The following is a 13,830-nucleotide window of genomic DNA, read 5'->3' as shown; positions in this document are numbered from 1 at the left end:
GTTTGCGTTTAGTGAGACTAATTTGTTTTTCATCACGACAATCACCCAACACACCTCCAGGCTGTCTAAGGGCTATTTTACCAAGAAGGAGAGTGATAGAGTGCTGGACTCACCTGGACTCAACAATTGAGATGGTTTGGCATTAGTTGGACTGCAGAGTGAAGGAAAAGCAGCCAACAAGTGCTCAGAATATGTGGGAACTCCTTCAAGATGGTTGGAAAAGCATTACAGGTGAAGCTGGTTGAGAGAATGTTAAGTGTGCAAAGCTGTCATCAAGGCAAAGGGTGGCTACTTTTAAGAATCTAAAATATATTTTAGATTTGTTTAACTTTTTTGGTTACTACATTTTGGTTACGACAACACTTTTTCCCCTGTAAAATGTTGGCATTGATCCCCAGATCCTCAAAACGTTCTCCAGCTGCACCATCGAGAGCATCCTGACCGGTTGCATCACCACCTGGTATGGGAACTGCTTGGCATCCGACCGTTATGGCGCTACAGAGGATAGTGCGTACAGCCCAGTACATCGCTTGGGCGAAGCTTCGCCGTGTGACAAATAAAATTTGATTTGAACTACTGATCATGACAATGGGGTGAAACTCCTGGACAACATTTGTAATTGACCATTTTACTTTGACCTGTCCTCTTTTTAGGATATGTTGTTTGTTAACATGACAGCTAATTTTTTTATTTGATTGAGCACCATCCAGGTTAGGCTATTTGATGGGAGAAACCTGCATGATGTAAAAAGTGTCTCATTACATTGTTATACATTTTATCTCCTGCTTGTAAGCTACAGAAAGGCCACCTACTCTTTCTACCATATCCTATATCTGCTACATGATTTATGTTACATTATTTGTTTGACAGAACATTGTTGGAACTCTACAGAGATGAGTCTCTCCAACACCATGCTGGAGAGGCGTGCTGGGAATGGACAAGCTAAATATTTTGCACCCCTGCCTTTGACAAAGTGGGCACTGCTTATCAAAGGGCGGCATCCTCCCCTAAAAAGCCCATATGCCCATGGATGAGAGAAATTTTCATAATTTTTTGGCAGAATTAGGTGAGGTTTTATGTGTTGTTGGATGTGTGTCTTGGGCAGTTTAGCTCAGAAAATGCCTCCCTCGTCAATCTGCTGCCATAGGTGGCCACCTAACCCAGCCTAATGAGTGGGCCACCATGATGGAATTAAGTAAAACTAGAAGTCCAAACCCCTATCTCCATCTATGGATAATTTATGAAAGGGCCAACTGAGGACAACAACACAACGAGATGCATCAACTCAACAATTTTACTGTCAAAAGCGTCTGGCTCGATGTGATGTGATTGGAGTGAAGCCAAATACACTGCTCAAAAAAATAAAGGGAACACTTAAACAACACAATGTAACTCCAAGTCAATCACACTTCTGTGAAATCAAACTGTCCACTTAGGAAGCAACACTGATTGACAATACATTTCACATGCTGTTGTGCAAATGGAATAGACAACAGGTGGAAATTATAGGCAATTAGCAAGACACCCCCAATAAAGGAGTGGTTCTGCAGGTGGGGACCACAGACCACTTCTCAGTTCCTATGCTTCCTGACTGATGTTTTGGTCACTTTTGAATGCTGGCGGTGCTTTCACTCTAGTGGTAGCATGAGACGGAGTCTACAACCCACACAAGTGGCTCAGGTAGTGCAGCTCATCCAGGATGGCACATCAATGCGAGCTGTGGCAAGAAGGTTTTCTGTGTCTGTCAGCGTAGTGTCCAGAGCATGGAGGCGCTACCAGGAGACAGGCCAGTACATCAGGAGACGTGGAGTAGGCCGTAGGAGGGCAACAACCCAGCAGCAGGACCGCTACCTCCGCCTTTGTGAAAGGAGGAGCAGGAGAAGCACTGCCAGAGCCCTGCAAAATGACCTCTAGCAGGCCACAAATGTGCATGTGTCTGCTCAAACGGTCAGAAACAGACTCCATGAGGGTGGTATGAGGGCCCGATGTCCACAGGTGGGGGTTGTGCTTACAGCCCAACACCGTGCAGGACGTTTGGCATTTGCCAGAGAACACCAAGATTGGCAAATTCGCCACTGGCGCCCTGTGCTCTTCACAGATGAAAGCAGGTTCACACTGAGCACGTGACGGACGTGACAGAGTCTGGAGACGCCGTGGAGAACATTCTGCTGCCTGCAACATCCTCCAGCATGACCGGTTTGGCGGTGGGTCAGTCATGGTGTGGGGTGGCATTTCTTTGGGGGGCTGCACAGCCCTCCATGTGCTCGCCAGAGGTAGCCTGACTGCCATTAGGTACCGAAATGAGATCCTCAGACCCCTTGTGAGACCATATGCTGGTGCGGTTGGCCCTGGGTTCCTCCTAATGCAAGACAATGCTAGACCTCATGTGGCTGGAGTGTGTCAGCAGTTCCTGCAAGAGGAAGGCATTGATGCTATGGACTGGCCCGCCCGTTCCCCAGACCTGAATCCAATTGAGCACATCTGGGACATCATGTCTCGCTCCATCCACCAACGTCACGTTGCACCACAGACTGTCCAGGAGTTGGCGGATGCTTTAGTCCAGGTCTGGGAGGAGATCCCTCAGGAGACCATCCGCCACCTCATCAGGAGCATGCCCAGGCGTTGTAGGGAGGTCATACAGGCACGTGGAGGCCACACACACTACTGAGCCTCATTTTGACTTGTTTTAAGGACATTACATCAAAGTTGGATCAGCCTGTAGTGTGGTTTTCCATTTTAATTTTGAGTGTGACTCCAAATCCAGACCTCCATGGGTTGATACATTGGATTTACATTGATTATTTTTGTGTGATTTTGTTGTCAGCACATTCAACTATGTAAAGAAAAAAGTATTTAATAAGATTATTTCTTTCATTCAGATCTAGGATGTGTTGTTTAAGTGTTCCCTTTATTTTTTTGAGCAGTATACAAACTGGCTTCCCTTGACACTTTTTTTTTGGTGAGCCAGGACCATTCACAGTTGAGCTCACTCAGTTTAGCTGAAGGCGGATTGGATTTTGTTGTAGTTTTTTTTATCAAAGGAGGCCAAATGCTTGCTGACTTCCCTTGCATTCAATAGTACGGGCGGCAACAATATTATACTCTTTTTGACCAGACAGCATCAGAAATCATCCATGTTTTGTGCTGCTACCATGTTGTGTTAATACCATGTTGTTGTCATGCTATGTTGCTACAGTACCATGCTGCATTTTCATGTGTTGCTGCCATGTTGTGTTGTTGTCTTAGGTCTCTCTTTATGTAGTGTTGTGGTGTCTCTCTTGTCCTGATATGTGTTTTGTCCTATTTTTATTTTATTTGGTATTTTTAATCCCTGCCCCCATCCCTGCAGGAGGCCTTTTGCCTTCTGGTAGGCCATCATTGGCAGTAAGAATTTGTTCTTAACTGACTTGCCTAGTTAAATAAAGGTAAGAAAAAGAAAGAAAGATGGGTTACATGTACAGAGACAGAGGGGTGCTGTTTCGCTCACTCGAATGCTTTCTCTGGTGAGATACATTCAGCCTCTTGTGAATTGAAGGAAAATGATGAAACACAGAGAGAGGAAGCATTATTTAGTATGTTTTTTGTTGTTGTTTTTTGTGTGTTTTTTTTCATGGTACATTTTTTGGGGGGCTTCCCTTGGCTCCATGAATATACGCCACTGTGCACCTTGTATATTCTACCAATCTAATTCTCAACAGTAAGGTGAGGCCCCGACTGAGTTCCTACATTTTTTTTTTTATAATTTCAAAGTCAAAGTCCAGACCTAAACATGATCGTGATGTTGTGGCAGAACCTGAAATGAGCAGTTCATGCTCGAAAACCCACAAATGTCCCTGAGTTAAAGCAGTTCTGCATGGAATAGTGAGCCAAAGTTTCTCCACAGCGATGTGAGAGACTGATCAACAACTCTAGGAAGCGTTTGGTTGCAGTCATTACAGCTAAAGGTGGCACAACCAGTTATTGAGTGTAAGGGGGCAATTACAGTGCTTTCAGAAAGTATTCATACCCCTTGACTTATTCCACATTTTGTTGTGTTACAGCCTGAATTCATAATGGTAAGCAACTCCAGCGTAGATTTGTCCTTTGGTTTTTTAGGTTATTTTCCTGCTGAAAGGTGAATTTATCTCCCAGTGTCTGTTGGAAAGCAGAATGAACCAGGTTTCCTCTAGGATTTTGCCTGTGCTTATAGCTGTATTCCGTTTTTTTTATCCTAAAAAACTCCCTTGCCGATGACAAGCATACCCATAACATGATGCAGCCACCACCATGCTTTCAGTGATATGTTGTGTTGGATATGCCCGAAACACATTAGGACAGAAAGTACATTTCTTTGCCACATTTTTTGCAGTGTTACTGAAGTGCCTTGTTGCAAACAAGATGCATGTTTTGGAATATATGTATTCTGTACAGGCTTCCTTCTTTTCACTTTGTCATTCAGGTTATTATTGTGGAGTAACTACAATGTTGTTGATCCATTCTCAGTTTTCTCCTATCACAGTCATTCAACTCTATAACTGGCCTCGTGGTGAAATCCCTGAGTGATTTCCTTCCTCTCATCCAAAGCCTAATGAATAACTTCACCATGCGAAAAGGGATATCCAGCTTCTGCTTTTTTTATTTTACACATCTACCAATCGGTGCCCTTCTTTGCGAGGCATTGAGAAACCTCTGTGGTTGAATCTGTGTTTGAAATTCACTGCACAATGGCGGGACCTTACAATTAATTATCTGTATGTGTGGTTTACAGAGATGGGTTGGTTAGTCAAACCATGTTAACCACTAATATTGAACACGGAATGAGTCCATGCAACTTATTATGTGATTTCTAAGCACATTTTTATTGCTGAACTTATTTTGGCTTGCCATAACAAAGGGGTTGAATACGTATTGCCATAACAAAGGGGTTGAATACTTATTGACTCAAGACATTTCAACTTTCAATATTGTATTTATTCCTAAAATTCTCTACAAACAAAATTCCACTTTGACATTATGGGGTATTGTGTTTAGATCCGTGGCACACAATCCAAATGTAATCCATTTTAAATTGGCTGTAAACACAACAAAATGTGGGGTGTGAGTACTTTCCGAAGGCACTGTACTTTTTCAAACAGGGGCTTTGGGTGTTGCATAACATTGTTTATTAAAAAAATGAAATAAGTATCAAAAAGGTGTTATTTGTTCACTCAAGTTCCCTTTATCTAACATTAATGTTTTGGTTGAAGATAACATCATTCTGTGTCCAATATATGCAAAAATAGTGAAAATCAGAAAGGGGGCAAATGCTTTTCCTCTGCAGTGTTTTTTGGGGAAATAATCTAAATAGCAAGTTGTGTTTATTTTCATACCAATACATGAAACCAACATTTCTCTGGCCTACTGGGCAAAAAGGAGGCTCCACCACCTCCCAATTCAATTAACCCCTGGCTATCAGACTACTACAAGGCTTACAATCAAATTCAAAGCTATTGGCGCACTTCCTAAACAAAGAAAATAGGCAATGTCTAAATATTTTTGTACCCCCATATTTTGTCTCATTGCTGCAACTCCCCAACGGGCTCGGGAGGCGAAGGTCAAGTCATGCGTCCTCCGAAACATGACCCGCCAAACCACGCTTCTCAACACCCGCCCGCTTAACCTGGAAGCCACCCGCACCAATGTATTGAAGAAAACAGTGTTCACCTGAAGACCGAGGTCAGCCTGCAGGCACACGACCCATCACTACATTTACATTTACATTTAAGTCATTTAGCAGACGCTCTTATCCAGAGCGACTTACAAATTGGTGGATTCACCTTATGATATCCAGTGGAACAACCACTTTACAATAGTGCATCTAAATCTTTTAAGGGGGGGGGGGTTAGAAGGATTACTTTATCCTATCCTAGGTATTCCTTAAAGAGGTGGGGTTTCAGGTGTCTCCGGAAGGTGGTGATTGACTCCGCTGTCCTGGCGTCGTGAGGGAGCTTGTTCCACCATTGGGGTGCCAGAGCAGCGAACAGTTTTGACTGGGCTGAGCGGGAACTGTGCTTCCTCAGAGGTAGGGAGGCGAGCAGGCCAGAGGTGAGCACGATGAGCCATGTAAAATCCCCCCGGCCAAACCCTTCCCTAACCCGGACAACGCGGGGCCAATTGTGCTCCGCCCTATGGGACTCCCGATCTTAGACTGCTCCGCCACTCGGGAGGCCCTTCCTCTGCTTTCTAAAAGTGAGAGAAAAGGCAACAGGCTGGCACCTGCTCTCCGAGCAATGCTGCGCAGGGTCCTAAAGCCTGCCAGCTAATACGCTAAACAACCGTTGCATTTTAAATCGGGATTGGAATGATTTTAGTGTACTTTTTTCTTGCCTACTTAAATGTTTTGGTTTTGAGCTAGTGTATGGTGATTGCCATACCCAACTGACGCCCCTAGAGGTGCACCCAACCCTAATGGTTTCATGGGAGAAGCAGATCCTCCGGAACCACATCCTGGACCTGAAAAGATGTCTGGACAGCATGTAGCAGCAGCTGGATGAGAGTGAGGAGTGCATCACGCCATCTATTCACCAGAGGGATTTCACCCTTGCTGGTAAGGTGCTCCAGGAGGGGGAGGGAAACCCCTCTGTGCCAACCTCCGTCAGACAGCAGCTCAGACTGCCATCGTCCAGACCACCGACGACCAGACTGCCATCGTCCAGACCGTTGCCAACCAGACTGCCCAGACTGCCACCGTCCAGACCACCGACGACCAGACTGCCACCGTCCAGACCACCGACGACCAGACTGCCACCGTCCAGACCGTTGCCAACCAGACTGCCATCGTCCAGACCACCAACGACCAGACTGCCACCGTCCAGACCGTTGCCAACCAGACTGCCATCGTCCAGACCACCAACGACCAGACTGCCATCGTCCAGACCACTGACGACCAGACCGTCCAGACCGCCACCGACCAGACCGCCTCTGATCAAGAACCGTCCAGACCGCCACTGACCAGAATGCCAACGACCACACCGCTGTCAACCAGAACGCTGATGACCCGGTCGACCACAACACCCTCAAACAGACCGCCATCGACCAGACCGCCCAGAACCTCGACCACATTGCTGACCACACCCCTGACCACTACAGCAACGACAACATCTGGCACTCCTCAGATGGCTGTAATGGGTCTGTGGCTGGAGAGCCTGTGTGATCAGAACCAGGCATGCTACACAGAGCCTGTGTGATCAGGTTCAGAACCAGGCATGCTAGGACTACTTTCTACTCTTATGGTGGCGAAGGGACTCAGCACAGCAAAGGGGGGTAGTGAGTGTAGCGATTGTACAATAATTGCGCCTCTGTGCTCACCCCTGTGTGTGTGTGTGTGTGTGTGTGTGTGTGTGTGTGTGTGTGTGTGTGTGTGTGTGTGTGTGTGTGTGTGTGTGTGTGTGTGTGTGTGTGTGTGTGTGTGTGTGTGTGTGTGTGTGTGTGTGTGTGTGTGTGTGCACGCATTTGTGTGTAATCTTATTGGCTACTGTTGGTCATGGGTATATCATATAGAGGGCATGCGCTCAGTGATTATCAGTAAACAGACAGATTGCTTGATGTTTTAACGACATGGACCAGGTGCCCTGCTCGTCTTGTGCCAAACCTAAAGCGTCCTAGCTAGCTAACTCATTGAAGTTTTACCCTAATTTGAATATTTACAACGCTGGTTGAAATGATATGAAAACAGTACTGATTGATAACTTTTTGCAAATCCAAATGTGTTTTCCATGTCGATTCCACGTCATAATAGGTTGACAAATGACGTTGAAACGATGAGTGTGTGTGCTCAGTGGGTTCTTTGTTAATTCAGCTTTGTTTTTGTAGAGGTTCATAAGATAGTGCGCTTGCCCTCATGCCCTGAAACAACAGGTTCAAACCAAGTTGGCAGTCCATTATATAAGTCACTACAATAGGAGGTAAGTTGACGCCCTCACTTCATTTTTTAATTAATTTTTTATTTAACCAGAACACATCACTGCACACACCTTTTGAGCCTCTGCACTGCAGGTGTGACACATCCGTAAAATCTTGCAGCACTTCTCTGGACTGGGAAAAATAGGTAAAAGAAGATCGACCATTGTCACGAAGATTTGCTTCTTTTCATTTATAGGAAAATTATGAATAGACTTCAAATATATCTCCAGGCATCAAAAGATAAAAGACAACATCAGGAAACTAGGTTAAGGTAAGAACTGCCGTGAACACTGCCCACTGGGCACAGACGTCAGTTCAACATCTATTTTTGATTTACATTTGCTTGAGTTGTCAATTAACGGGAATTCAAAGTGAAATCAACTAAAAATGTCACAATGACATTGGATTTAGGTTGAAAGATAGGTGAAAAAATATGTAATTCCATTGCGTTGATGACTTTTTGCAAATCCTATAAGTTTTCCTTGTTGATTCAATGTCATTAAGATATTTTTTGTTGAAATTATGTGGAAACAACGTTGATTCAACCAGTTTCTGCCTAGTGGGTGGCTATCAGCTTTTATGTCAGTTACAACAGTTAGCCATGTCTGAGTGTAATGAATACAATTGCTGGCCCATGTTGACTGCAATGCTTCCCACAGCTGTGTCAAGTTGGCTGGATGTCCTTTGTGTGGTGAACCATTCTTGATACACACAAGAAACTGTTGATCGTGAAAAACTCAGCAAACCGCTGCGTCTGTACACCGTTCAAAGGCACTTAAATATTTTGTCTTGCCCATTCACCCTCTGAACGGCACACATACACAATCCATGTCTCAATTGTCTCCACTTAAAAATCCTTCTCCCCCCTCTCCTCCCCATTATCTACACTGATTTGAAGTAGATTTAACAAGTGACATCAATAAGGGATCATAGCTTTCACCTGGTCAGTCTGTCATGGAAAGAGCAGGTGTTCATAATGTTTTGTGCACTGAGTGTAGATCCACCTGTGTTTGCTGTGTCTTGGTTTGTGTGTTTCCTTTGTGGTGACTGTGAGATGAGTTTGTGTGTGCGTCAGATGGAGAAGAGGAGGGGCCTGCCACACTCTGGGACAGCCAGGTGGAGGCATTGGTGGGGTCTGAGGAGGTACAGGAGGATGCTAGGACTGTTTGAGATCAACCAGGAACATGACTTCTACAGCCTCCCCTGTCTGATGAAAGAGGGCCTCCATGCTGCCCAACAGACCAGCAGCGACACACCAGCATCTGTAAGCAAAACTATAGACTACACACCTTAAACTGCCACTCAGAATACATTTAATTGCCATTGGAACTTACGGCATTGACCCACCTCCTGAGAAAAGTACACCTTACAGTACTTGCACTGTACATACCAGTAGTTTTTCCTTATTTGGTATGCCCTATATCTGCCAGCACCTGAGGGAATGGATACATTCATGTTTATTTGTATTGTGTTGTTTCCTTGTCTATTAGGACTTTGTTGTGGCAGAATTGGGGTGAGCTGTTGTAACTTCTCAAGAGTTATGCTCTGTTCTGTGTTGGCCTGTGATGTTATGTTTATAGACTCCTGTTATGCCTGCAACCTAACACAAGGCCATTGTGTTCTGGAACTGTTGTTTCTATAAAATAACTGTTGTGTAACAGTGATTGTTTTATTACCTCCCACTATATGAAACCATTTACTCTTCCAGCTCCTTCCCTGACTGAGATCAGAGAGGAATCTACCTGTCAGCTGCTTGTATTAAAGATGACCATTATATAATTAAATTAGTCTCTGCCTAATCTTTGAATGGAATTTTCCACTACATTTGGTGCCATAACCCGGATGAGAGCGCCCTGATTTTTTAAAATCCATTTCTCTTGGCTTGGAACCAGACAACCCTCTGGCCACAAAAAAAGGTAAGAGACCTTATTAAAAAATCTCTGTGAGCGACTGTTTTCTAGCCAAGCCTTAATGTTAAAAGATCTCTTCCATGAAATCCATGACATTTTGGGGTTCAATTTGGCAGAACTATTTCCCTATAATAATGAATCTGGCCAGTGAACAGTATAACCTAAGGAAATTGGTTAAGAGGATCCAAGGAAATGTATTCAGAGTAGAATCTAAGGAAATTGATCCAGAGTTAACACTGATCAATGGGAGCACTGTAAAACTGATTTAGATAACCTAAGGTAATAGGTTCAGAGGATCTAAGAAAATTGTTCCAGAGAGTAAATCTAACGAAACTGATTTACATTAAGTGTCTCCAATAGTCAAATCAAAGTGTATTTGTCACGTGCGCCAAATACAACAGGTGAAGACCTTACAGTGATATGCAGGCTCTAACCAATAGTGCAAAAAAGGTATTAGGTGAACAATAGGTAAGTAAAGAAATAAAAACAACCGTAAAAAGGCAGTGAAAAACAGTAGCGAGTCTATATACAGACACCGGTTAGTCAGGCTGAATGAGGTAGTATGTACATGTAAATATGGTTAAAGTGACTATGCATATATGATGAACAGAGAGTACCAGTAGCGTAAAGAGGGGTTGGCGGATGGTGGGTGGCGGGACACAATGCAGATAGCCCGGTTAGCCAATGTGCGGGAGCACTGGTTGGTCGGGCCAATTGAGGTAGTATGTACATGTGTATAGTTAAAGTGACTGTGCATATATGATAAACAGAGAGTAGCAGCAGTGTAAAAGAGGGGTTGGATGGGGGGGGGCACCCAATGCAAATAGTCCGGGTAGCCATTTGATTACCTGTTCAGGAGTCTTATGGCTTGGGGGTAAAACTGTTGAGAAGCCTTTTTGTCCTAGACTTGGCACTCCGGTACTGCTTGCCATGCGGTAGTAGAAAGAACAGTCTATGACTGGGATGGCTGGGGTTTTTGAACATTTTTAGGGCCTTCCTCTGACACTGCCTGGTGTAGAGGTCCTGGATGGCAGGCAGCTTAGCCCCAGTGATGTACTGGGCCGTATGCACTACCCTCTGAAGTGCCTTGCGGTCGGAGGCCGAGAAATTGCCGTACCAGGCAGTGATGCAACCAGTCAGGATGCTCTCGATGTTGCAGCTGTAGAACCTTTTGAGGATCTCAGGACCCATGCCAAATCTTTTTAGTTTCCTGAGGGGGAATGGGTGTTGTCGTGCCCTCTTCACAACTGTCTTGGTGTGTTTGGACCATTCTAGTTTGTTGGTGATGTGGACACCAAGGAACTTGAAGCTCTCAACCTGCTCCACTACAGCCCCGTCGATGAGAATGGGGGCGTACTCTGTCCTCCTTTTCCTGTAGTCCACAATCATCTCCTTAGTCTTGGTTACGTTGAGGGATAGGTTGTTATTCTGGCACCACCTGGCCAGGTCTCTGACCTACTCCCTATAGGCTGTCTCGTCGTTGTCGGTAATCAGGCCTACCACTGTTGTGTCGTCTGCAAACTTAATGATGGTGTTGGAGTCGTGCCTGGCCATGCAGTCGTGTGTGATTAGAGAGTACAGGAGGGGACTGAGCACGCACCCCTGCGGGGCTCCAGTGTTGAGGATCAGCGTGGCAGTTGTGTTGCTACCTACCCTCACCACCTGGGGGTGGCCCGTCAGGAAGTCCAGGATCCAGTTGCAGAGGGAGGTGTTTAGTCCCAGGATCCTTAGCTTAGTGATGAGCTTTGAGGGTACTATGGTGTTGAACGCTGAGCTGTAGTCAATTAATAGTATTCTCACATAAGGGTTCCTTTAGTCCAGGTGGGAAAGGGCAGTGTGGAGTGCAATAGAGTTTGCATCATCTGTGGATCTGTTTGGGCGGTATGCAAATTGGAGTGGGTCTAGGGTTTCTGGGATAATGGTGTTGATGTGAGCCATTACCAGCCTTTCAAAGCACTTCATGGCTATGGACGTGAGTGCTACGGTTCTGTAGTCATTTAGGCAGGTTGCCTTTGTGTTCTTGGGCACAGGGACTATGGTGGTCTGCCTGAAACATGTTAGTATTACAGACTCAATCAGGGACATGTTGAAAATGTCAGTGAAGACACCTGCCAGTTGGTAATCCGTCTGGCCCCGCAGCCTTGTGTATGTTGACCTGTTTAAAGGTCTTACTCACGTCGGCTACAGAGAGCGTGATCACACAGTCGTCCGGAACAGCTGATGCTCTCATGCATGCCTCAGCGTTGCTTGCCTCAAAGCGAGCATAGAAGTGATTTAGCTCATCTGGTAGGCTCATGTCACTGGGCAGCTCGCGGCTGTCCTTCCCTTTTGTAGTCTGTAATAGTTTGCAAGCCCTGCCACATAAGACGAGCGTCAGAGCCGGTGTAGTATGATTCAATCTTAGCCCTGTATTGACGCTTTGCCTGTTTGATGGTTCGTCGCAGGGCATAGCAGGATTTCTTGTAAGCTTCCGGGATAGTCCCGCACCTTGAAAGCGGCAGCTCTGCCCTTTAGCTCAGTGCGAATGTTGCCTGTAATCCATGGCTTCGGGTTGAGATATGTACGTACAGTCACTGTGGGGACGACGTCCTCGATGCACTTATTGATAAAGCCAGTGACTGATGTGGTGTACTCCTCAATGCCATCGGAAGAATCCCGGAACATGTTTCAGTCTGTGATAGCAAAACAGTCCTGTAGTTTAGCATCTGCTTCATCTGACCACTTTTTTATAGACAGAGTGCTTCCTGCTTTAATTTTTGCTTGTAAGCAGGAATCGGGAGGATAGAGTTGTGGTCGGATTCCCCAAATGGAGGGTGAGGGCTTTGTACGCGTCTCTGTGTGTGGAGAACAGGTGATCTAGAATTTGTTTCCCTCTGGTTGCACATTTAACATGTTGATAGAAATTTGGTAGAACTGATGGGTAGGGATGGGTTTACCTACAATGACTTGAAAAATACTATTGGAACAGCATATTATCAGACCTGCAAGTAGGAATTGGATTCCCTACAATTAAATACAAATATAATATATACAGTGCATTCAGAAAGTATTCAGACCCATTGACTTTTTGAACATTTTGTTAAGTTATAGCCTTATTATAAAATGGATTAAATAAAACTAATCTTCAGCAATCTACACACAATACCCATAGTGACAAAGAGAAAACAGGTTTTTATAATTTTTTGCTAATTTATACAAATTTTTTAAAACATACATTATTTACATAAGTATTCAGACCGTTTGCTATGAGACACAAAATTGAGCTCAGGTGTATCCTGTTGCCATTGATCATCCTTGAGATTTTTCTACAACTTGATTGGAGTCCACCTGTGGTAAATTCAATTGATTGGACATGATTGTGAAAGGTACACACCAGTCTACAGTTGAAGTCGGAAGTTTACATACACCTTAGCCAAATACATTTAAACTCAGTTTTTCACAATTGCTGACATTTAATCCAAGTAAAAATTCCCTGTCTTAGGTCAGTTAGGATGACCACTTTATTTTAAGATTGTGAAAGGTCAGAATAATAGTAGAGAGAATGATTTATTTCAATACTCCAATACCTTGAATTTGTTGTCCTTAAGCCGTTTTGCCACAACTTTGGAAGTATGCTTGGGGTCATTGTCCATTTGGAAGACCCATTTGTGACCAAGCTTTAACTTCCTGACTGATGTCTTGAGATGTCGCTTCAATATATCCACATAATTTTGCTCCCTCCCTCGTGAAGTGCACCAGTCCCTCCTGCAGCAAAGCACCCCACAACATGATGCTGCTACCCCCGTGCTTCACGGTTGGGATGGTGTTCTTCGGCTTGCAAGCCTCCCCCTTTTCCCTCCAAACATAACGATGGTCATTATGGCCAAACAGTTCTATTTTTGTTTCATCAGACCAGATTACATTTCTCCATAAAGTACGATCTTTGTCCCCATGTGCAGTTGCAAACCATAGTCTGACTTTTTTTATGGCAGTTTTGGAGCAGTGGCTTCTTCCTTGCTGA

At 44.6% G+C, this 13,830-nt stretch overlaps 1 protein-coding gene across 2 annotated transcripts in view; it reads left to right on the top strand.

Moving 5' to 3' along the window:
- The first annotated feature begins 9,720 nt into the window (after positions 1–9,720).
- LOC106579975 (phosphatidylinositol 4-phosphate 5-kinase-like protein 1) overlaps positions 9,721–13,830 on the top strand; it is a 41,631-nt gene continuing 37,521 nt past the window's right edge. Inside the window, exon 1 of one of the 2 annotated variants that reach the window (XM_045703033.2) lies at positions 9,721–9,836. The gene's annotated coding sequence lies outside the window, so the exon portion shown is untranslated. The remainder of the gene's footprint in view (positions 9,837–13,830) is intronic. The other variant, XM_082966261.1, reaches the window with a different exon arrangement.

The sequence above is a fragment of the Salmo salar genome, chromosome 20, assembly GCF_965601325.2.
Source record: "Salmo salar chromosome 20, fSalSal1, whole genome shotgun sequence".
Classification (NCBI taxonomy): domain Eukaryota; kingdom Metazoa; phylum Chordata; class Actinopteri; order Salmoniformes; family Salmonidae; genus Salmo; species Salmo salar.
Note: the sequence above shows the minus strand (reverse complement) of the source record. Positions and strands in the feature narration are given on the sequence as shown.